This window comes from Orcinus orca, chromosome 10 (genome assembly GCF_937001465.1).
Source record: "Orcinus orca chromosome 10, mOrcOrc1.1, whole genome shotgun sequence".
Taxonomy (NCBI): Eukaryota; Metazoa; Chordata; class Mammalia; order Artiodactyla; family Delphinidae; genus Orcinus; species Orcinus orca.
In genome coordinates, this window is record NC_064568.1 from 22,434,411 (window position 1) to 22,459,837 (window position 25,427).

Consider the following 25,427-nt stretch of genomic DNA (forward strand, 5'->3'; position numbering starts at 1 on the left):
TGGGGAGGGGGAAGGGTAAGCTGTGACAAAGCGCGAGAGAGGCATGGACATATATACACTACCAAACGTAAGGTAGATAGCTAGTGGGAAGCAGCCGCATAGCACAGGGAGATCAGCTCGGTGCTTTGTGACCACCTAGAGGGGTGGGATAGGGAGGGTGGGAGGGAGGGAGATGCAAGAGGGAAGAGATATGGGAACATATGTATGTGTATAACTGATTCACTTTGTTATAAAGCAGAAACTAACACACCATTGTAAAGCAATTATACTCCAATAAAGATGTAAAAAAAATGGATTAGATTCATTTATGAGCTCCTTTCCTACTCCAATTTTCCATAGTTCTAAATAAAATACATTAAACTTATTTGATCCCATTGTGTCATTGTCAGAATTTCATCTGTTCATTTGCTCATTCATATCTCCTACCAAGATTTATTAAACAACCAACATTCATTAAGACCTCACATAACCTGAATTTGTCTTCACCACCAACGCTTCCAAACAGGATATACTTCAGGATATTTTGGGGACAAAGAGTTAAAGATAATGTTAACTGCCATACAGAAATAAACCACTGATGTCCTTGGTCTTACTGAGCTCTTGACCTATTTTCCTGCCTGAATGGCCGGGAAAAAAATTTCAAAAGCCTTTAACCCTCCTCAAACTCAGAAACAGAATATAAAAATATACACGCCCAATAGATATTCCTTACCACCTCTTCTTATCTTCAAAGATGAGATCATTGAGCCTTCGAATGAGAGTGGTGTTAGAAGGGTCACCATTTCTGGATGCTAACTTCAGATCTGCAGGACTCTTGGGCCATTGCTGTCAGTAGCTGAGTTTCTACAAGGCCATCTTAAGAACTGAAATATAGCAGAACGAGTGGAGTTTAGTTTTTGGATTTTTTAATGAATTGTTTCCCCTGATATCCTCGTGGTCAGGAAGCTCATTGGATTGTCTACCTTTTATGTCTTCAGTGTAAAGTATGTTTTCTAGTCTGTCTCCTATTGAGCTGGAAATAATGCCTCTTATGCCCCTTTGAACAGCCCTTCTTACTCTTGAATACAGTTGTTAAGGTGCCCTTCAACTATCATTACTGTAAGCCATGTATCCCTTGCAATAAACATCATTAAAAACTGCTCCAGGGTCTTCTTAAAGTAATGTGAGATTTTTACATTTTTATGCCTGGCGTGGGTAATGTTAAAAAGTAGTACTGGGATGGGAAAGTAGGTGGGATGTCAAAAGATACCCTCCATCCTTAACGCTCCCTTGATGGAAATGACAGCCTTATTTGTTTTGTTAACCAGTGTATAATGAAAAGTCAATATTCAAGATCATAATAAAAATCTGTATAACTACTCATGTTGTGAGACTGAGGCTTGGAAGGAAAATCTATTAAAACGCAGCCTTGTGTAATTTACAAGAAATCTGTAATAAAATGTTTGCTTTCAACATTATCTGCAAAATGGTCTGTATATTACCAGAATAAATCCATATTACTTGGAGGCTGTAGATAAATGTCCAAAGGCAAAGTTCACATTGAGGTTATCTGCCTCTGAGATAACCTCAGAGGTTCTGAGCTGGGGAGTGCTATTTAGAGGAGATAATTTGTGGTTTACTTCTCCAAGTCTCAAGTACATTGTGCAGAAATGAGTTTAGTTCCTGAGAGGGTATCTGTCATATCCAAGTAGGAAACGAATACCATTGCAGGGTTGTACCCATTGCAAAAAGAATATAGCTTTTGTCCTCAGTGTGAAACAAAGGGAAGATTCTTAACAATTAAAAGTCCTGAATGAACCTTCTGTTCACAAAAAAAAGGGAGATATTTGATGCTTTGTAAAACACTGATTCACTGGGCAGTAGAGTGATGTCTTATTTCAAGTCATCAGTGAATTCGGTGCTCAAGTATATGAAACTTTCATGAAGTTGTACCTTGGATTCTGATTTAACAATATATATATATATATTTTTTGCATTACGCGGGCCTCTCACTGTTGTGGCCTCTTCTGCTGTGGAGCACAGGCTCCAGATGCGCAGGCTCAGCGGCCATGGCCCACGGGCCCAGCCGCTCCGTGGCATGTGGGATCCTCCCGGACCGGGGCACGAACCCGTGTCCCCTGCATCGGCAGGCGGACTCCCAACCACTGTGCCACCAGGGAAGCCCTAAGAATAATTTTTTATGCATAGGAAAAAATCTAATAGCAATGGGGGGAGTACTGAAACACCCCAGAAGAAAAGTTTTCATGGGAGGACTGACACCTTTCAAGGCAAGAAAATGGGCTTTGGATAATATTTGATTCCCTGACATTAGCTAAGGGTTGTTGCTTCTTGCCATTTAAATTAGACTCTAAGGTGGTGTTAGGGAGAGGGTCTCTCTATTGTCACTTTGTCTCCTTTCCCACCCCTTTGTCACCTCTTTCCAGCAGCAGAAGGGACTTCGAATCTTGTCTGGTGATGACTACTAAGATCTATTTATGGTAAAGTCCCAGTTTTAGAACTCCAGGCTTTGCTTTTGATATGGAAATGGAAATTCTGAAATTTATAAATCTCCTTTCCCTCTCAGTACACTTGACTTTCAGGAACTATTGTCCTCTAGGGGAGTGGTTCTCAAAACCAGCAGCATTAGTATTACCTGGGAACTTACCAGAAATACAAATTCTTGAGTCCCACCCCAGACCCCCTGAATCAGAAACTCTGGATGGGTTTCTGGAGTAAGACCCGGTAATCTGTCTGTTAGCAACCCTCCCGGTGATTCTGATGCTCACTAAAGTTGGAGAACCATTGCTGCAGGGAGTCCAGAATATTCTCGTTGAGGCTCAGAGCCCAGCAATGACTTCTTTGTCCTGTGTGATACCTGTCCTTCCCTTAAGCCAATGAATGCTGTGAATTTCATTGATGGGGAATCACCGGGCAACATAATTTACTTAAATAAAAAACAGATTTATTTTGTATTTCAGAAACATTAATCCCTTTACACACGTCCTGTCCTGAAAGAGAACTTGGCAAGTCTATTAGGTCCCATTTTCAGCAGGATTTCTTATTCTTACAAATTTATGTCTCTTTCTCCTTATTGCTTCCAGAAAACATAGGCATTCCAAAGTCATCTGAAGCTCCAGACCAATTTCATACTTGAATTAAGAGAAATAAAACATTCAGTACAGTGAATATAAAACTGGCATTCTGGTGACATAAATCTATAAACTGGGCCCATTGAACTCACTAGAACCATGTTAGTAAATGATCATGGTGAGGACCTCAAGACTCACAATTGCTTCTGAATTATGAAAAATAAAAATATATCAAGCTACGTTGCTTCTAGACTTAAGTAATAGGGGTATCCTGTTATCCTCTCCAGATTTAATAGTTCATCTCTATGGGTGTAGTTCAATGCAACATAACTGATGTTGATTCAGTTTACTGGCAACTCTCTGAGTCCACATTTTGACCTAGCAAAGCCCTGCATTCCCTGTCTAAACCTGACAGGATATGGGGATTGAGGCCATGGATAACACTAGGAGGAAGGCTCTTGTACCAGAGTGAACAGAGAAAAGACAGCTAAGGTCCTGGTTCCAAGACTGTGCATGGGGCACTACCACAAACGTAAGAGTGCTACAGGGTATTTTAAATTTGTAAGAGTAACACAGCAATACTCCCCATCTGTTCACACTGCATGAATTACTAGCTTACAGTAATTCACAGCTTCAAAATTAGCTCCAGGGACTTCCCTTGTGGTGCAGTGGTTAGGAATCTGCCTGCCAATGCAGGGGACATGGGTTCGAGACCTGGTCCGGGAAGATCCCACAGGCCATGGAGCAACTGAGCCTGTGCACCACAACTACTGAGCCTGCACTCTAGAGCCTGTGAGCCACAACTACTGAGCCTACACTCCACAACTACTGAAGCCCACACGCCTAGAGCCCATGCTCCACAACAAAGAGAGGCCACAGCAATGAGAAGCCCCCGCACCGCAATGAAGAGTAGCCCCCACTCGACGCAACTAGAGAAAGCCTGCGCACATCAACGAAGACCCAACACAGCCAAAAATTAATTAATTAATTAATAAAAACATTAGCTCCAGCTCCTCTGAGGACACCCTAGCTTCACAAAGCTGGGTTTTCAGAAGTTGCTGTGATAAAAAGCTAGTGCCCTGCAAAAATTGTTGTGGAACCGGAAATAAGGGTGTCAGTGTCCAATCTGAAGGCAAGATTTGAGAAGTTGTGCAGTGCCCTACAGGCACACACATCCATCAGTAAATAACTGTGATTATGTAAGAATGAAAGAAACATTTTTTTTTCATTCAACATATATGTATTTTTTCAAATGGCTACTAAGTTGTTAGGACATAAATACATTATACATTTTAAAGTTTTTGGACCTAGCTACTTAACAAACAAAACTGTTAGGCATTTCTTTTGGCACAGAGGTACTATGAACCAAGAAAGTTCGTGAATCTCTGGGCCAGGGGATTCTTCTTATCTGGAACTACCAAGAATAAGATATTTACCACAGAGGTGAAGGCAGGGGTGGTAGGAGCCAAAGGCTGTCAGACAAAAGCTTATAGACAAGGTCAAGAATGTGGGGCTGCAACTCTCCTGAGTCCTTGCTTGGCCAAAAACTTGTACTGCCAGCATAGCAACAGTTTCTCTCTGCCTTGTATTATACTGAACTTTTACACATCAATCTCCTCCCTTAGAATGTAAATTCCTGAGATCTTTCCTTATTTGTTTCTCTATTTTCCCAGCACAACATCTTGAATGCTTTCTGAGAGATTGTCTTGGAATCAAGCAGCTTTTAGATTCAGTTGAGAACATACGTTCAGTATAATTCTTTAGTTATTCTTGCACCTCCCAGATTTCAGGTGGATGCAACATCTGTGATGAGGCCTCATGTTACTCCCATGCACATTGGTGCTTGAGCAGATGTCACAATTCATGGTTTCTGTAACCTTGAGGCTTGGGGACCAATGGCCTGGCTGGCCCCACGTTTCAGAGTCCTGAACTTGTGTATACTCAGTGAATGAATGGATGGATGAATGGATGAAATCCTCAGAAGACTGAACTGTGTTTTAACATAACTGCCATTAGTCTTACAAGTCAGGAAATCAAAGGTAGCAGACAAGGGTGACCAGGACAACACTGCATGTCCATATCCCTGGGAAGTTCTCTCTTGAGAATTATACTCTTTTAAAGGACTTCTCCAAAATCCTCAGCTCGAAGATTCTGCCTATCTTAAGAGTCATTAAGATCTTTTTATCTTATGCAAACAAGATTTCCTGACAAATTCACTGAACGTATGAACTCTTTCTTAATCTCCCCCTATACTCACCAGGAAGGACAGTGAGTTCTGTTTGGCATGGTCCTCTCTAAGTCATCTATACATATAAACATGATTGACCCAACTCTTGTATGTCTGAACGTATCTTCCCTGACTTTGCTCCAGATAGATACCTAGTTATTGAGTAGAGGAGGAAGACTAAGTTTATCAGAATGATGCCGTGTAAAGTTCATTGATGCATCTGCTAGATTTTTTAGCAGTATGTGCTTGTGAATGGAGTGTATTCCAATGGTCCATTTGTAAATCAGTTATGTGGAACATGAAATTCATTTTTCCATTTAAAAAGTATTTATAAAAGGTGGTTACTTTTCCAGCTTAGCCCCCAAGCTTATTTAGCCTATAATTTTGCTAGAATAAGATATATTCACAAATGGGTTCACACTGCCTTAGTGCTCATGGTCAAATAAAGCAGAAAAAGTAAAATTAAATAATAAGTTTCCATTTTTAAATATATCTTGAAGGTCTATGTTTTGAAAAAGTTTTAAATAAAAGGGATAAGACAGGTGAAGACTTTTAGAAAAATTCTGAAACATATTTTGTGAAAAATCTGAACCTGTATAATCCCATCCCCAACTCAGAAGAGATACTTAACCCAGCAATAGCAGCAAGGATAGCCTTGGTATTCATAGGAGTAACTCTCCCCTGACCTCATTCTGTACTGCATTACCACCTCCTCCATGGGTAACAGATTAATGTTGATCTATCTTCCTGGCACCCTTCCCCCTTCATCGGTGATAGCCTTTCAATATTCCCTCAGGGGGAAAAAATCCTAATCCTACTTCCACTTTAATCCTTCATGAAGTTTACTGACTCCATCTCTGAGGTTAAGAAATGTGCAGTGAATTTAGTTCTGGGTTGGCTAATCAGGGCATTTCAGCCTTCAACTTACTGATTGGTCCAGAGATGAGCACATGACCTTATCAGTTACAGTCAGAACCAAGGTGCATGACTTTTACCAGGACTCTTGGGAAAAAGACCTTCATTGCCCTACAGTTTCTAAGCTTGTAAGATGCAAGCCTGGTGCTGCTTATAAAACAGCAACAACAACAATAAGCAACCGCTGAGCCTACTTGGAAATTAAGCCAATACAGGAAGGTAGAGCCAAGGAACATAGAAAGCTAAATTCTTGATTACAAATTTTAAACACCTGTGCCTCAAGCTTGTTCCTTAAATACATGAGCCAATGATTTTTCCTTTATGTTTCAGGCATTTTTAGTTGGCTTTCTGTCACTTTCAACCAAAAGAGTTGATTTATTTTACAACAAATGTCAACTTATAGTATATGTTTTAGACTGAGAATACCAAGGAAGACCCACACAACCTGTGTCCGGATTCTGATACCAGATGGGTTGGATTCCAGAGATTTACAAGGGGATTCGAATTAGAGGTCACTGGTTGTTCATATTTCTTGATTTGGGTCTCTTCCTACCATTGACCACCCATTGTTAGTGATGTTTTAGTCCTTCCTCCTCTGTCCCCAGGGAGATATAGAAATGTAACAAAGAGAGAAAAGGAGAATCAAAGAAATATAACAAAGAATTTTCTTTGATTAGAGAACTGAAGTTCTTTTCCTCTCTTTCCACTGTCAATATACATATCTTCACAAAACCACTTTAATCTCCCCAGGTCTTTGTTCTCATATTTGTATAAGAAGAGACCGTGATTCTGAGATTTCTGAAAGTAAATGAAGTTGTAAGGGAAAAGAATCATGAACCAGACTTAAAACAAAGGCATGGGTAATCCCACTATTGAGCATATATCTGGAAAAGACAAAAACTCTAATTCAAAATGATACATACACCCCAATGTTCATAGCAGCACTATTTACAATAGTCATGACATGGATGCAACCTAAATGTCCATCAACAGATGAATGGAGACACACACACACACACACACACACACACACACACAGACACACACACTGGAATATTACACAGCCATAAAAAAGAATGAAATAATGCCATTTGCAGCAACATGGATGGACCTAGAGATTATCATACTAAGTAAAGTAAGTCATACAGAGAAAGACAAACATCATATGATATCACTTATATGTGGAGTCAAAAAAATAATGCAAATGAATTTATTTACCAAACATAAATAGACTCACAGACATAGAAAACAAAACTATTGTTACCAAAGGGGAAAAGGAGGGATAAATTAGGAGTTTGGGATTAACAGATACACACTACCCTATATAAACAGCAAGATATATCTATATATCTATATCTATATCTATATATCTGAATCACTTTGCTGTACACCTGAAACTAACCCAACACTGTAAATCAACTATACTTTAATTTTTTAAAAACTTTGCTTTAAAAGAGGTGAATTTTATGGTATGTAAATTCTATCTCAATAAAGCTGTTAAATAAAACAAAACAAAACAAAGGCATGGGTACCAGTAAGAAAGAGATTTCCTGACCTGTAGTGAACTGAGGGGAGAGCAGTGAAAGATGGGAAAACTGGGCATGCCCTGGACACAGTCCCAGTGAAGGGGAAGACAGTGCTTCGGAGGAGGCAGTGAGTCAAATGATTCTTTGTGGGAGCCCACAGAACAGACCATCAGCCCCAGGCACAAGGCACTGCAGATTCATAAGGAGTGGTCCATAGACTGAAGGCTGTAAGGTTCACTTTCATGAATGCACCCAAGAAGTCTAGGTTTAATGTATCTGGTCATTTATGATACTCCTATAGTAAAACCCAGATGAAAGAACACAACTTTTCATAACAGGGAGGTGGAAGGGGAGGAGAGATACTTTTTGACAGAAGACGAAAATGAATACAACCCTGATTAAAATGAACAAGGTTCTTTAACTTACTGGAATAATTAGTTGACATTTGGTTATAAAATAAACCAACTTTATAGTGCTGATTTCTGCTCTTTCTACAACATTAATGTCCACAGAAAGGTTTTAATTCCAAGTGGAATGGGTTGTTGGTAGTATGTTAACAAGCTACTCAAGATTTAAAAACCAAAAAAACCAAAAAACATAACATGCACAAATTTAAATGCAGTAGTAAAAGGTCAGCCCTGAATTGTATATACAATGTATTTGTCAACATTTCCTTTTGAGATAATGTGATGCTAACTTTATTACCAAAACCTGCTTGACACCTGTTCTAGAGTGTTCTCTTGACTCAGGTAACAAACACATGAAGAGAAAATCTGTGTTTGTTTTTGTCTAATCTAGAGAAGCCAAGATGCACATTGTAATAATTTAAAAAGCATTAGCAATTCAATGACAGAGTTCAAGGGACTTCCATGTCAGGGAAGATAGAGTAGACATACTATTTCCTATTCTTCCTGCTAACTACAACTAAAAACCCTGGGCTTTACATATGACAGAAACATACGGAGACTCAGAAAGGTAGAGGGAAGAAGACAAATGAGCTGGGGGCCTTGGGACCCCAGGAACAACACAGTGGTAAGTGCCCTGGGTTTGTATCGTTTGGGGGTTTTTGAGTTTGTGTTTTGGCTTCCTGTATTCCAGCCAGAAGAAACTAGTAATCCAGAAATTTTAACAAGCACAGAGAAAAAGAAGTCCCAACAAAATTCTGCTTGCTTCAGCCAAAGGCCAGCAAAAGGGCAGCCTAACAAGACAGAAAATAACTGCTTTACTCCAGTCACTAAATAAATAAGTAAGTAAATAAATAAATAAATAAATTGTCATCAGCAAAGGCTGATGGGAGAGCCTAGAGGTCATGCCTGCCAGGTTGAACAAAACACCCCAAATACTCTTCTGGGGTGGCATCAGAAGACAGAGAAGATAGTCAAGACTTTTAAACCTACAGTCAAAGATTAGTGGGGAGCTGGAACTCCCCCATTTTGCTCAGTAGTGTTGGAGAAGCCAGCTAAGACAGAAAACTTAAGTAAGATTCAAAATATCATAACATAAAACCCCAAATGTCCAGGTTTCAAGCAAAAATTACTCATCAAACCAAGAACCAGGAAGATCCCAAATTGAATTAAAAAAATCAGTGGATGCCAACACTATGCCAACATAGATGTTAGAATCATAGGACAGAAGTTTTAAAGTAGCCACCATAGAAAGCAAGTAAGAGCACAGTGAAATGAAAAAATATAAAGTCTCAGCACAGAAATAGAAAGTCTTTCCAAAGAAAGAGAAGATATAAAGAAAAGCAAAATGGAAAATTTAAACCTGAAAAATACAATAACCAAAATAGAAAACCTCAATGGATGGGATGAAAATCAGAATAGACAGGATACATGAAAGGTAACTGAACTGAAAGATAAAGCAATATAAACTACTCAGTCTTAATGGAAAGAAACTAATTTAAAAAAATAAATGAACAGAGCCTCAGGAACCTGTGGGACTACAGAAATATTTACCATTGAATAATACCATTGGAATCCCAGAAGGATAGGAGAAAGAAAGGAGTATCAAAAAAGTATTTGAAGAAATAATGGCTGAAAACTTCCTAATTTGGCAAAAGACATAAACCTACAGATTCAAGATCTTGAGCAAATCCCAAGCAGGATAAAAAAAAATTATTTTAATTCACAGCAAGTGTATTAGTCTACTGAGGCTACTAAAACAGAATACCACACATTGAGTGGCTTGAACAACAAAAATTAATTTTCTCACAGTTTTGGATGCTAGAAATCTAATATCAAAGTGCTGGCAAGGTGCTTTTCCAGTGAAGCCTCCCTTTCTGGCTTGCAGACAGCTATCTTCTTACTGTGTCCTCATGTGGCCTTTCCTCTCTGCATGCATGGGGAGAGAAAGAGAGAGAGAGAGAGAGAGAGAGAGAGGGAGGGAGAGATCTCATGTCTCTTTCTCTTCTTAAAGGATACCAGTTCTATCAGATTAGGCCCCACCCTATAATCTCATTTGACCTTAATTACCTCCTTAAAGGCCCTGTCACCTTTGGAATTTGGGGGAGACGCTTCAGTCCGTAGCACCAAGAAACATCATAGTCAAATTTCTGAAAAGACAAAATAAAATCTTAAAAGAAGCAAGACAGAAATGACACCTAAAGGGAAAATTATTTGGATGATAATGGATTTCTCATCAACACCAATGGAAGCCAGAAGGAATTCCCACAACATTTTTCAAGTGTTAAAAAAAAAAGAAATGCCAGGCCAAAAGCTCATACACAGAGAAAAAAATCCTCCATAAGTAAAGGAGAAATTAAGACATTTCTCACATGGAAGAAAACTAATAGAATTTGTCTCCAGCAGTCCTACTGTAAAAGAATAGTTAAAGGAAGTTCTCTGAACAGAAGGGAAGTGATAAAAACAGGAACTTAGGGAAAATCAGAAAGGAAGAAAGAACATGGTAAGAAAAAGTATGGATAAATACAATAGATTTTCCTTCTCTTCAGTTTTTTAATTTACATTTGATGGTTAAAGCAAAAATTATAACACTGATGTGGTTTTCAATGTATGAACAGAAAGTATTTAAGACTATTTTATTATACATGAGGAAAGGTAAAGGGGCATAAATGAAGGCAAATTTTTCATACTTCACTCAAACTGGCAAAATGACAACATCAGTAGACTGTGATAAGTTGTGTCTATGAAACCATTTTTTGTTTTTAGAGCAACCACTAAAAAACTATACAAAGAAATACACTCAAAAACAATATAGATAAGCCAAAATTGAATTCTAGAAAATGTTCCAATAACCTACAGGAAGGCAGACAAAAAGAAAACCAAGAAACAAAACAAAACCAAAAAAACAAAGACAACAAACAGAAAAGAAAAAATAAAATGACAGGCTTAGGTCCCAATATATCAATAATTTCATTAAATGTAAATGGTCTAAATGCACAAATTAAGGGATAGAAATTATGCTATCTATAAGAAACTTACTTTAAGTATAACAATAAAGGCAGATTGAAAGTAAAAGTATGGAAAAAGATGCATCATGGAGACATTAATCAAAACAAAGATATTTACATGCAAAAAATGAAATTGGACCCTGTTGCTCAGACAAGAGTTACTCAAATGGATCAATATGTAAATGTAAGAGCTAAAACTATAAAAGTCTTAGAAGAAACTATAGGTGTAAATCTTCACGACTTTAGATTATGCAATGGTTTCCTAGATATACCACCTAAAGCACAAGCAATCAGAGAAAAAAAAGTTGAAATTCACCAAAACTAAAAATTGTTGGCTTCAAAGGACACTATCATGAAAGTGTAAAGACCACCCACAGAATGAAAGAAGATATCTGCAAATCACATATTTGATAAAACTGACAAAGAAAAAAGAGAGATGGTACAAATGACCAATATCAGGAATGAAATGGGATATCACTACAGAACTTACAGACATCAAAACATAGAGGAATGCTATGAACAACTCCCCACACACAAACTTGACTATATATATGAAATGGACCATTTCCTCAAAAAAGCATAATCTACCACGACTCACCCAATATGAAATAGATCATCTGAATAGCCTTATAGCTATTAAGGAAATTGAATTGTAATTTTAAAACTTCCAAAAAGAAATCTCCAGGTTCAGATCATTTCACTGGAGAAGTCTCTCAAATGTTTAAAGAAGAATTCACACTGATTCTATACAGTCTCTTCCAGAAAACAGAAGAGAAGGAACATTCCCCAACTCATTTTATGAAGCTAGTACAGTAAGTCCCCTACATACGAACCTTCAAGTTCCAAACTTTCAAAGATACGAACGTGCCTCCACATGTCCAATCACATAAGTTAGTTCACATGTCTGTAAGATTACCGTACTGTAAGACTAAAATTTCTTTTTTTTTTTTGATATTGGGGGTAGGAGTTTATTAATTAATTAATTTATTTTTGCTGTGTTGGGTCTTTGTTTTTGTGCGAGGGCTTTCTCTAGTTGTGGCAAGCGGGGGCCACTCTTCATCACAGTGCACAGGTCTCTCACTGTCACGGCCTCTCTTGTTGCGGAGCACAGGCTCCAGACGCGCAGGCTCAGTAGTTGTGGCTCACAGACCTAGTTGCTCCGCGGTATGTGGGATCCTCCCAGACCAGGGCTCGAACCCATGTCCCCTGCATTAGCAGGCAGATTCTCAACCACTGCACTACCAGGGAAGCCCCTTTTTTTTATTTTTTGTGTCTGTTTTTTATGTATTATTTGTGTGAAAATTATTATAAACCTAAGAGTACAGTACTATATAGCCGATTATGTTAGTTGGGTACCTAGGCTAACTTTGTTGGACTTACAATCAAATTGGACCTACGAATGTACTCTTGGAACGGAACTCATTTGTATGTAGGGGACTTACTGTATTACCTGGATACCAAACCATGATGAGGGAAAAAAGTCAACCCCAAAAGGAACAATTAGTGTTTGCCAGGCATTAAGGAGGAGTAGGGTTGGTGTGGCTAGAAAAGGGCAACATGAAGAAACTGTGGTCATGGAAATGTTTTGGTTTTGACTGTATCAATAAAAATATCCTGGTTGTCACTATGAAGAACAGTATGGAGGTTCCTTAAAAAACTAAAAATAGAGCTACCATATGATCCAGCAATCCCACTCCTGGGCAACTATCCAGAGAAAACCATAATTTGAAAAGATACATGCACCACAATGTTCATTGCAGCACTATTTACAAAGCCAAGACATGGAAGCAATCTAAATGCCCATCAATAGAGGAATGGATAAAGAAGATGGGGTACATATAGACAATGGAATATTACTCAGCCATAAAAAGAATGAAATAATGCCATTTGCAGCAACATGGATGGACCTAGAAATTATCGTACTAAGTGAAGTAAGTCAGACAGAGAAAAACAAATATCATATGATATCACTTATGTGTGGAATCTAAAAAGATGATTCAAATGAACCTATTTACAAAACAGAAACAGACTCACAGACTTTGAAAACAAACTTATGGTTACCAAAGGGGAAAGGTGGGGGAAAGGATAAATTAAGAGTTTGGGATTAACATATACACACTACTATATATAAAATAGATAATCACCAAGGACCTACTGTACAGCACAGGGAACTCTACTAGTATTCTGTAATAACCTATATGGGAAAAGAAACTGAAAAAGAATGAATATATGTATATGTATAACTGAATCACTTGCTGTACACCTGAAACTAACACAACATTGTAAATCAACTATACCTCAATATAAAATAAAAATTAAATTAAAAAAAATCCTGGTGTGATATGGTACTATAGCTTTGCAATATTTTACCATTGGGGGAAACTGGGGAAAGAGTACATTAAATTTCTTAAAACTGCATGTGAATCTACAAAATGAAAAAATTTAAAAAAGACACTGTTCATTAGTATAAACGCAGCCATCTGCTAACAACGATAGGAGTGTCTACAAAATGTATGCTTAGCTCTAGTTAAAAATGAAATAAAGGACAATGTGGATCTAAAATATACACATCTTTCTACAACTTAAATCTTGACAGTCCTGAGTATATTCTCAGCACAGATTTGAAATATCTGGATCCATAAGTTGTGAGTCCAACATTCACTTAAAATGGTTTAATTAAGTCTTAGACCACCTCTCTCTTCTTTTGTTAAATTATTAGAAGCAAAGCCTATTTTCTAAATGACCTGACATAAAAATACATGTGTAATATATATATTATCTGATTTCCCCATAATTAGAACAACCATGACAAACCTTTGACACAAACCTTTGACACAAACCTCATAATTACACATAATGGTAATAAGTCAAATGGGTTGACTGATGAGACCCTGTAAGGCGGAACCCCTGGGGAATAACAGACAGCAGTTTTCTCAAGTACTCCCCCTGCTTGATTCCTGGAAGCAGCCACAGGGAGAAGTCAGAGTAGAAGGGAAGCCACATTTCTCTCCACACCGTACTGTCTTAAGTACACCTCGCTTTAACCACCATCAAGCCTCCTCCTAACACTGAAACTCTAGCAGTAGTACACTAGCTAGTGTCTTCTGAGCACTTACTATGTGCTGGGCACTGTGCTAAGCATATATTTAATGTTAATAGTAATCACATGCACCAGATATTATATTATCTCCAATTTAAAGAAAAAGGAAGGAAGGAAGGAAGGAAGGAAGGAAGGGAGGGAGGAAGGAAAAAAGGGAGAAAAAAAAGGGAAGAAAAGGAAAGAACACCCAAGTGCAGAGATGTCGAAAAACTAGACCAAAGTCATATAGCCTAGTGGTAAAGCTGGAATTTGAACTAAGATCTGTCTGAATTTAAAGCTCAAGCCTTTAACCATTACTCCAGTGGTTCTCAACCTTTGCTGTACATTAGAATTGATGGTGAACTTTTAAAAAATCTTCATGCCAGGTAACACTCCACATAGTGAAATCAGAACGTCTGGAGTAGAAGCCAGCTTCAGTATGTTTTAAAAGATCACACGTGCATTCTAATGTGCTGGCCATTTGGGAACCACTTTACTATTAACTAGACTTTAGATTAAAACTCTGGCTGTCCAGGCACATCCCATTACCAACCTTCACCCACAAAGCTTTGCCTATTCTACCCTCAAACTCTTAAGTACACCCTGCTTCATTGAATGCCCTCATCCTGAATCTGGCCCCTGAGAAACTGCTTCGAATTTCTGGATTACCCAGGAGACTCAACTACACTAGGGTTTAGGCTAATGAAGGCTCAACACCTTTCCTCTCTGATGTAATGATTCAGACGGTGGCCTTGGATGCCTCAGCTCCAGAGCAATATAGAAATATAGACATCTGGGGGCCCTGAAGCTTTACAGTTGGAAGTCAACTTCATAGCAGACTTAGAAACAGCAGACCTCAATAGATGTGAGACCCCCTCCTGAGAAAGGAGTATAACAAATTAGAAAATATGAACAGGGTCCCCAACATATGAACCATTGACTTTCGTAAATAAAAACCTCAGCAATGGCTTGTAAAGACTGTCAGCGTGAATCGTGTAACAGTTAAGCTCATCATGCCGGCAGAAGAGACTTCGGATAAGAAAAATGAGGCACTGAAAGTAGAAAAAGCAAGGCCACACAGCTAGTAAGGTCAACAGATGTCACCTGGGCCATTAGTTTCTTTTTTCTTGTTCAACGTCTTCACAGACATTGCAAAACTGGGAAGACATGGGTAATTGCTGGGCACAAAAGTTGGTAGACAGAGAAAAGAAAAATAAAGATGGAAAGAGCTAATAAATTCCACGAATCCAAAAGCAAACAAAGTCAATGTGTATGGCCCAAAATAAGCTGCATATTTGAAAGAAATGGAATTTTGCTACCGCTCTGTCTGAATCCAAATTTGAGACCAAAGTCAACTGGGAGACACACAGAACACAAATGCGTTCTGATTGTTCTTGCCTGTCTCTCATCCCCCGCAGGGGCAGTTGAATTCATCAGCTTGTTAACAGTGGCTTGGAGAAATGTGATATCTTGAAAATTTCCAGAAGAGTGTTTGCAATTGTCCCTTCACAAATTACCCTAGAAGCCATTTCATACTGGGTTTATGCTCTGGTTTTCTTTGTCCAATTTAGTGACCATGTGTCCCTTTTAACATTTTTCAGAATATCACTCTTGACACTTTTTCCTTTACATTTAGACAACGATAAAGTCCTGAAAAGATGTCTGCCTCCCAAGAACTGGATTTGACTGGGCTGGTGTGAGAGAAGGAAACTGTTTCCTTCATGCAGCTGGTATGTGGATGGTGAGGAGGGTGACAGTGGGAGGGTCAGAACTCACTACCAACCAACCTCTGGCAATGCTTCTTCAAGGCTAAGGCTGGGAAATCCTGCTTCTGAAGCAGGTCTCAGGCACACATCTGCTCTTCTCAAGCAACCTTCAGGCCCACCAAGTGACAAAGAGACAAAGGTGCACTAATCCAGTGTGCTCATGAAGGAAGCATTAACCCCACACCAGTCCCTTTAGCTGTGCCTTCATAGAGTACTTACTATCTACTTAAAATATGGCCACTTTCTATAGAGCAGAAGGAAGAAATGTTCATAATGAACATAACACGATGCTTTGTTCTCAAGTCTCAATATCACTCTACAGAGTTAGTAAATGTAACCAGTATAGTTCAGCCAATAAATCCACTTATTCTGAAATAAGTAGACATTTCAGTAGAAGGTATACACATGCATCCTGAAAAGTGAAACCAACACATAATAGCTATCTATTGCTGCATAAGAAATTATCCCAAAACACAGTAAATTAAAATAACAAGTATTTATTATCTCATTGTGTCTAAAGGTCATGAATCACGGCACAGGTCAGCAGGGTGCATCTGTCTCAGGGTCTCACCAGGCTGCACCAGCTGGGTCTACAGTCTTTTCACACCTTAACTGGGGGAGGATCTGAGACCAAGCTCACTGACAAGAGGCCTGTTGGCAGGCCTCATGGTCTTGATGTCTGTTGGCTGGACACACAAGTTCCTTGCCACATGGGCCTCTCCATGAGGTTACTCATAGTACAGCAGCTTATTTTCCCCAGAGCAAGGGCTGCAAGAAGGAGCAAAAGAGGGAAGAGCAATATGGAAGTCACAGTGTTTTATAATCTAATCTGAGGTGACAAACCCATCATGTTTTTTCCTATTCTATTCATAGAAGCCATTAAGACCAGCCCAGACTCAAAGGGAGAGGACTTTCATAAGGGCATGAACACTCACAGGCAGGAATCATTGGGGCCATTTTAGAGGCTGCCTATCACACAACACAATTCCTTCTCCCCATATTAAATAATACTGAGGTGGGGCATGCTTCCCCTACATTAAACAACACCTAGAACAAACAAATATTACTTAGAGGCTTGCACCAGGAAACACCTGCTCCTGGAAGGTAAGAATGTAAACTAAGATAGCTTACTCAGCAAGACTAAAATCTTGCTCATCAAGGTGTCTTCAAGACCCTCACCTCACTGTGCCCACTAGTCCAGAGCTATTAGGTCATAGACTCCGCCCAATCACAAATAGTTTCGTACTTGGCAAGACTGACCTTAAAATCACCCAGCCCATATCCTAAAATGCTTATAAACGTCCTCCCCTAATTTCATGTTTTCAGACAGCTCTAAGACTTTACAAAGGTGGTCATCTCTCTTACTTCATTCAGTAGGTTTAGTAAGAGCTTTGCATGACCAACAGATTTTTCTGTGGGTCTTCTGAGATGTCAAGAGTAGACAACTTCAAGCATAAGAGTGATTATTTCAGTTTCTTATTACCCATGAAATGTTGACCTACTGTGACTGTAGAATGACAAATTATTTTAATCAAATTCTTCTTGAAAGAAAAAGGAAGTAAAATTATAATTAACCTCTTCAAGAAAAGGTACTGTGGCTTGCTATACATTCAACTGTTAAAGCTAGCTCATCTTACTTAGGAGTATACACTGGATACTTTATGGCTAGCAAAAAGTCCAAACTAATGTTCATATTTTCTTCACATCATTCTGTTCTTTCCTAATTCTTTATCAGTGTTGGGGATTTTGCTGCCCTTCCCTACCAACCCGAGAACAGGGAAGTTGTAGAATTTCTGAACTCTCACTTTTTCCACACAGGCAAAAATTTCACTAGATCCATACAAAATAAAATTCTCTCACATTTCAAAATCTTAACTCGGTGTTTCAGTGTTTTTAAGCTATTGTAATATTAATATATTTAGAATCCTTCCTGACATTTTTAAAATGAAATTTAAAGCACCAAGCTCTCTATTCTGTATCCAGTGTCAGAAGCAAACACCCCTGTGACTCACAGCACTTATCTCCAAGGCTCTTAATTAAAATGAAAGTGTTTTGTGGGGTGGGATGTTTTGTTTTTGTTGGTAGCTGATGAAAATTAATGGTGTTATTCATGTGGAAATTATAGTTGATACTTAGAATTCTCACATGACTGTGTAACCCAAAACACAAAATAATTTGATGTCCTTCAGATTGCATCTTGTATTTAGATTTGTTTCAGGATATTCATCTTTACTTAACAGCAGGTTTTCCTCTACTCTGAGCTGCAGTGTTTAGTGGTAATGATGGAGAAACTATTTTTAATATTTAAGAAAGTCATCCTTACATGCACTATTTATCTTGTAATTATGATTAATGATGTTAATCTGATGTCCAATTGAATTTATGAATTTTAAAGTTTGGTTTTACTGTTTAAACAGCCACATAGGCCACCTTGCTAAAATAGCACCCACACAATTAGCCATGGGGAATTGAGAATTTTACCTTATCTGTAGATGATCAAGCATTCAATAGGTTAAAAAAAATTACACATTCCAAATTTTTAACTTTTAAAATATATGTAGATAGGTGGAAACCTGGTTCTTTATCTCAAAGTGGGGACTTTTGTTTAAATAACCATATACCAAAGAAAGGTTTCATTTCGTTAGAGTAAATTTAGACCTTCCTAAGATAATTTCCCTTTCATTTGAGATCAAAACCATGCTCTTAAAGCTCAGAATACAAACCCATTGAGAATTTGGGACCTAGCCAACACTTTTAATGAAAATCACTATATTTTCTCAAGTTCTAGGGTATTTTAGTCCTTGCATTCTAATGAGTAATTGGTACCACTACCAACCCATTAATCACATATATGGCTGCTTTAATAAGTAATTTTTCCATGAATATAGCTTAAAGACTATGATTGAAATGAAAATGCCCCTGATTTATCAGCTTATTGATATTCTTGATGAATTAATTCAAGCCCCATGTCTTCATGTATTTGGGATTGGTTTCACAAAATAAATTATATCATTTTTCATAAATGTTTGTACTTTTTTATGTCCAATATTCAATCTGATCAAGCATTACAGTGTGAAATATTAAGATCCAGTGAAAAGTCTGATGTCAACATGTAACAGAATAAATCATTTTAAAAGTCTACTTTTTTTTTTTTTTTTTTTGCGGTACGCGGGCCTCTCACTGTTGTGGCCTCTCCCGTTGCGGAGCACAGGCTCCGGACGCGCAGGCCCAGTGGCCCATGGCTCACGGGCCCAGCCGCTCCGCGGCATGTGGGATCTTCCCGGGCTGGGGCACAAATCCGTGTCCCCTGCATCGGCAGGCGGACAAAAGTCTAAATCTTTATTTTTACGTGAATCGCTGTAGATTTACAAATATGCCTCTAGACAGTGTGTTACATAGATATTTAATGTCTGCATGTGTATAATTCCTTCAACTACAGAAAACCTGCCCCACCAGCCTTCAATCATCCTGGTTTCCATCTGAGGAATTTGATAATCAAAAGAACAAAATCAAGTTCTAAGCCTATTTCTTTCTAGAACTGAGGTTCTAAAAGACAAAAACTCTTCTTTTTTTTCTCTGCAAGCTGATATTTATCTGCCTAACCACCACCACCAGGAGGAGAAGGAATTAGTTTAGAAATGACCAACTTTCCATTACAATTTCTTCCAGTGCCAACTTCCCAAATGTATTTACCTGTCCAAACCATAATTCTGAATCTAAATCACTATTTTTAATCTAATGACTTTTAAATTCATTTTAAAATTCAAAGTAGTAAAATTTTGAGGAAAAAGGATTGGACAATCAGGGCTTCCCTGGTGGCGCAGTGGTTGAGAGTCCGCCTGCCGATGCAGGGGAAATGGGTTCGTGCCCCGGTCCGGGAGGATCCCACATGCCACGGAGCAGCTAGGCCCATGAGCCATGGCCGCTGAGCCTGTGCGTCCGGAGCCTGTGCTCCACAACGGGAGAGCACAGTGAGAGGCCCGCGTACCACACACACACAAAAAAGGTTTGGACAATCAAAAAAGTGCATGCTATAAGTAGTAAAATCCTCCCTAGCACACTCCCTTCTCCTTTCCCTTTCCATGGTGGTAGTCAACTTTATTTGTTTTTAAAGCTTTCAGACATTTTGAAATTCATTTTGAAATTTTATATACATATATATATGCAGCATTTTTAGTACTAGCAAAAGATTGGGGAAAAGCTTAATATCCATTACTCGGAGACTAATACATGATTCATCCATATAATAAAATTCTCTGAGGCCACAAGAGACAAGTCAGGAAACTTTTATGTATAAATAAGGCAAGGTCTCAAATATACTGTCAAATGAAAAAAGCAAGGTACAGAACGCTGTGTAAAGTATGCATCCATTTTTTAAAAATGTATGAAAGGGGCTTCCCTGGTGGCACAGTGGTTGAGAGTCCGCCTGCCGATGCAGGGGACACGGGTTCGTGCCCGGTCGGGGAAGATGCCACATGCCGCAGAGTGGCTGGGCCCGTGAGCCATGGCCTCTGAGCCTGCGCGTCCGGAGCCTGTGCTCCGCAACCGGAGAGGCCACAACAGTGAGAGGCCCGCATACCGCAAAAAAAAAAAAAGTATGAAAATATTTCTGAAAAGATTAAAAAGATAAAACAAACTTGATAACCTTCAGGAAAAGGAATCAAGTGTCTGAGACAGAGACAGGAAAGAGTCTCAACACAGATAAGCTTTTGTACATTTTTAATTTAAATAATAATTTAAATAAGTAAATAAAATTTATAATAAAATTCAAATTTTAATTAATAAACAAGCACATTTTAATTGTAAAAAATGTAAGTTCTGTCTTATGGCTTGTTTTTTACATTAATGGAATTCCACTATATGGATTATTCTGCAATATGCTTTTTGTCACTTAACATTTCTTATAGATTTTTCCTTTTCAATACTTAGGAGACTACTGAATTCTTTTTCAAAGTTACATATTATTCCAACACAGATAAACCAAAGTTTATTTTTAAATTCTTCTATTAATATACTAAATCACTGGGTTGAGGGCCAGTCAATAAATGCTTCATGGCCCAATTTAATTAAGCTCTCTTAATTAACACTTCCTTTGGTCTATTAGTAGACAATAAATATAAAAAACAAATATGTTCAACCTTACTAATAATCAAACAAATGAAAATTAAAATAGCAATGGGAGGAATTCATTGCTTGCAAAAAAATTCATTGCTTGTGAATAACAGGGCATCATCTTACATTTCTAGTAAGATATAAAATGGTACAGTTTGAAAAGTAATTTGGTAATTTGATTGAAAGCATGAACATGCATATATTTTTCTTTCTTAAAATTAATTTTCTTAATTCCATGTCCATGAATTATTTTTAATTAAGCAATTGGACAAATTAGCCAAAATAAATGTGCAGTTTTTATTACATCGTTTTCATGAGAGTAAAAAAAAAAATGAAGACAATGAGAATATCTAATCATAACAAGTGATCAGTTAATTTATTATGATATGTCCATACAATAAAATACATTAAGCCATTTAAAACAAAGCTGTGGAGGATTATTTATTGAAATTGTTAAAAGAAAATCTGATTGCAAACAGTATATAAATCATCTCATTCTGAGAAAACAATATATTTGAATAGAAAAATATCCTGAAGGAATATATACCCCAAACATTAAACAGCAATTTTTGCCCAGGATTGGAAGCACAGGTAATCTTTTATTACTTTCCTAATAAATATTTTATAATTTTTCTGAAATCAGCATGCAACACTTGTAATATACCACTAACATGTATTATAAAGAAGTAAAACAAGCTTCAGTAATTGTTTAGTCATCAAACTCTATCTACTGTAAGCTGGAACATATCAAAGACCAAAGCATAGAAATAATGGATTTGATAACCTTCTACAATTGCATTTTAAGACCTAAAACTTGCAACTTTTTGTGTATGGTGCCCTTGGTTGAAAAACATTGTTTAAAATTATAACCACATCCAATAAAGATGTTAAAAATATATATATATAGCCACTAAAAGGTACAAACTTTCAGTTACAAGACTAAGTTCTGGGGATCTAATGTACAGTACAGTGATTATAGTTAATTATACTGTATTACAGACTTAAAGTTGTTAACAGAGTAGATCTTAAATGTTCACAGCACGAAAAGAAAATGGTTATTATGTGACATGATGGAGGTGTTAGATACAGTAGTAATCATTTTTGCAATATATAAATGTATCAAATCAACACATTTTTCACCTTAAATGTATACAATGTTATATGTCAATTATACCTCTATAAAGCTGGAAAAAATAAAGTAAAATAAAGCTGCAGTTGGGGAGTGGACAAACAATGAATCCACCTCTAAGAATTAGACTCAGTAGTCATTACTATTCTCCTTGATGTATATAAATGACAAGACCTATTTTCTTGAAATAATCTGTAATTGATCTGGCAAAAGTAGAAAGCAACTCTTAGAACTTCAGAATATCAGATATGCACAGCTAGTACCATGGAAAAAAATGTCTGAATGAGTAAGAAGAAAGTGGGCAATACTGAAGGAAGAACTCTATGTGTGAGGCTTACCCCTAAGTAACCAGTATGACACTCTTTGTAAATATTCTTTGATGCTCTGTGAAGTCTTTTATACGAACCCCCTGCACCCCAACCTCACCCTAATAGTGCTCAGAACAGAGCATTTATCGCACCATGTTATTACTTGTGTAAACACATTTCTCCCCATGGACTGCATGTGGAGTCTGTGAAGAGGCCCCGTGACGTGGCTTTGTGCGAAATATTCTCTGAAGGCTTTGTTTTTGCTGTCTAGTTATACTGTTTTTATGTGGGGCCTTAGACAGATTGACAAATCATGTCCCCAGCTGGAATCTTCCCTTTACAATACATTTTTCAGGGAAAAACTGTAACATACAAACAGTATAGATCATAGGATCAGTAGGATACCAATTTCTTTAAAGAGCATAGATAGTCTCTACAAAAGGACACCTTGCTGTTCAAGTCTGATCTGTTAGGGGGAGTTTACACAGCAGTTTCTAATAACAAGGCATTCTAAGTTATCCAAAATCTATTTAGCAGCAGCAGTTTGGTTAGTGGAATTATCAGGAAATGTATCCAAATCTATTGGTCTCTAGAGTTCAAATAGCGAACATTCAAAATTTAATTAAATATTGGATGTTATATCTTCATCATAAACGTTCAAGATGCAATTTCAGTAGATGAGGTGATTTTTACTTTCTTCTCTATTCCCTCTAGATTCTAGAAATTTTCTAAATCAAACTTGAGTGTTTCATTTTCTAAGAAAAGATTTTGAGTAGTGACATTTCAATATTTCTTTAAGGGGAAAAGATCTAAGTCAGTTCAATGTGAATTGTCTGACTGACCATTGGAGTGTTCCTCATTCTACATAAAAAGTATCACACAGTGAGAGGCATCTTCTTGATCAAAATAAGCTTTGCAATCATCTGAATGAGAAAGATACATTCTAAGAAATGTGTTTTCTAACTGCCCCAAACAATTCTGCACAACTCTAAATAAAATTCATCATCTTCTTTACTTACTATATTAAAGCCAATAAATTTTTGAAATAAAAAAATCATCTGTAATGAAATAGGAAGGAAAATTATTTTTCTCATAACGACTATGTTTTTTAGTCAGGTCACTGTGAATTCAATAAAACCAATCTATTTTTGCTTCGTCTGCCTTGTTGAGATCAATTCTTCAATTGCAAAAGCAATAAAAAAGTTTGAAATGTCCGAATTAAAATCAATATAATTTATTCCAGAATCCACTCCCATTTTCTTGAAATGATGTACCTAAGGTCTTTGGAGAATCCCTGCATGCCCATTGATATGAGTGTAAAAATAAAGCATATCCTAAATAGAGCGAAGTAAATACAACAGTAGCAGCAAAAATAATGAGACACTTATTGTCTGTGGTATGTGGGGTATTATGAGAGGCAATAGAAATGCAAATGCCTGAGATATGAATGTGTAAGACATGAATCCTATGTCTCAAAAGCTTATGCTCATGTATAGGTCAGATGAAGTCTTTGTACAAAAATATATCATTTGGGGCTTAGGGCAGATTATTACGATAATGATCCCATAATGAGTCACATTCCCTGTGCCCATGCTCCACTGTCATTCCTTCTATCAAGAGGCCAAGTCTATTCAGCTATTCAGTTGAATTTTGGCAAGTCTTGTGCCTTTCTTTAACCAGTAGAAATGGCAAATGTGACTTTATGCATGTTCCAGTCTGTGTCTTAAAAGGCCTTGCAGCTCCTGCTCTCACCCTTTTAAGCTCTGAGATCACCATACCTGAATAAATGAAAGAATATAAGATGAAAGAATGTGTACAGAAAGAGGCTCAGGCACCCCAGCCGCCACAAGGGAGCCACCCAGACCACGCACAGAAAACAGAACTGCCTGATCACCCACCAATCCAGATGAAGAATACATGGGTTTTGATTTCAGCTACTTTGTTTTGAGGGTAGTTTTTTTAGGCAGCAATAAGTAAAGTACTGCTTCAGCTATTTATTCATCCAACCAATATGTATGGAGTGCAAACTATATGCCAATCACCAGCACTGGACAAACAGGTGAACATCAACAATGGTCCCTTTTTCCAAGGAGTTTATGTTCTAGTACTTGAGCGTAGGGAAGGGAAAGACCAATGATTTAAAAATAGTAAAATAAATAATAATTTTACATATAAAGAGACGATGGCTGTGAGAAAAACAAAGCATGATAAACAGATGGAGAGTGACCAAGGTGGGCAGGGGAACAAAGAAGATGGTCAGAGAAGGCTTCTCAGGTTTGATGATGTTTAATCAGAAACCTGAATGTTGAGAAGAAGCAAGCCAGGCAAAAAAAAAAGTGAGGGAACAGCTTTCTATCAATAAATGCTATCTATCAGCACACATGGGATCAGGCTTCCATGCTTGGGGAACATCAAGGTCAGGGGCAGGAGGGCAATGACTACTGGTGGGTGGCTGAAGTTGAGTTCCGAGAAACAGGTGCTGAAAAGACCTTGTGGGACCTTGTGCACCATAGGAAGGTCTGTTATATTTGAAGTAGTGAGGATTTTCTTCACTTTTAACATTTAGTTATGCAGAGACACAAATATCCATTGCTATAAAATGATTCAACCAACACAGCAACAGACTCTCCTCTTTACCCCTAATAAGGCCAGCCCACTGTAACGGCCATTTTGCCCCCTGATTTAAAAATAAAATCTAGGGGGACTTCCCTGGTGGCACAGTGGTTAAGACTCCACGCTCCCAGAAAAGGGAACCCTGTTGCACTGTTGGTGGGAATGTAAATTGATACAGCCACTATGGAGAACAGTATGGAGGTTCCTTAAAAAACTAAAAACATAACTACCACACGACCCAGCAATCCCACTACTGGGCATATACCCTGAAA

At 37.8% G+C, this 25,427-nt stretch overlaps 1 protein-coding gene across 7 annotated transcripts in view; it reads right to left on the reverse strand.

Moving 5' to 3' along the window:
* Nucleotides 1–25,427, reverse strand: part of TAFA1 (TAFA chemokine like family member 1) — a 774,180-nt gene that overhangs the window by 698,402 nt on the left and 50,351 nt on the right. For 5 of the 7 annotated variants that reach the window (XM_033424877.2, XM_033424876.2, XM_049715830.1 and 2 more), the window contains exon 3: nt 713–863. The exons of 1 other annotated variant lie outside the window; for it this stretch is intronic. The gene's annotated coding sequence lies outside the window, so the exon portion shown is untranslated. The remainder of the gene's footprint in view (nt 1–712; nt 864–25,427) is intronic. One more of the 7 variants, XM_033424875.2, reaches the window with a different exon arrangement.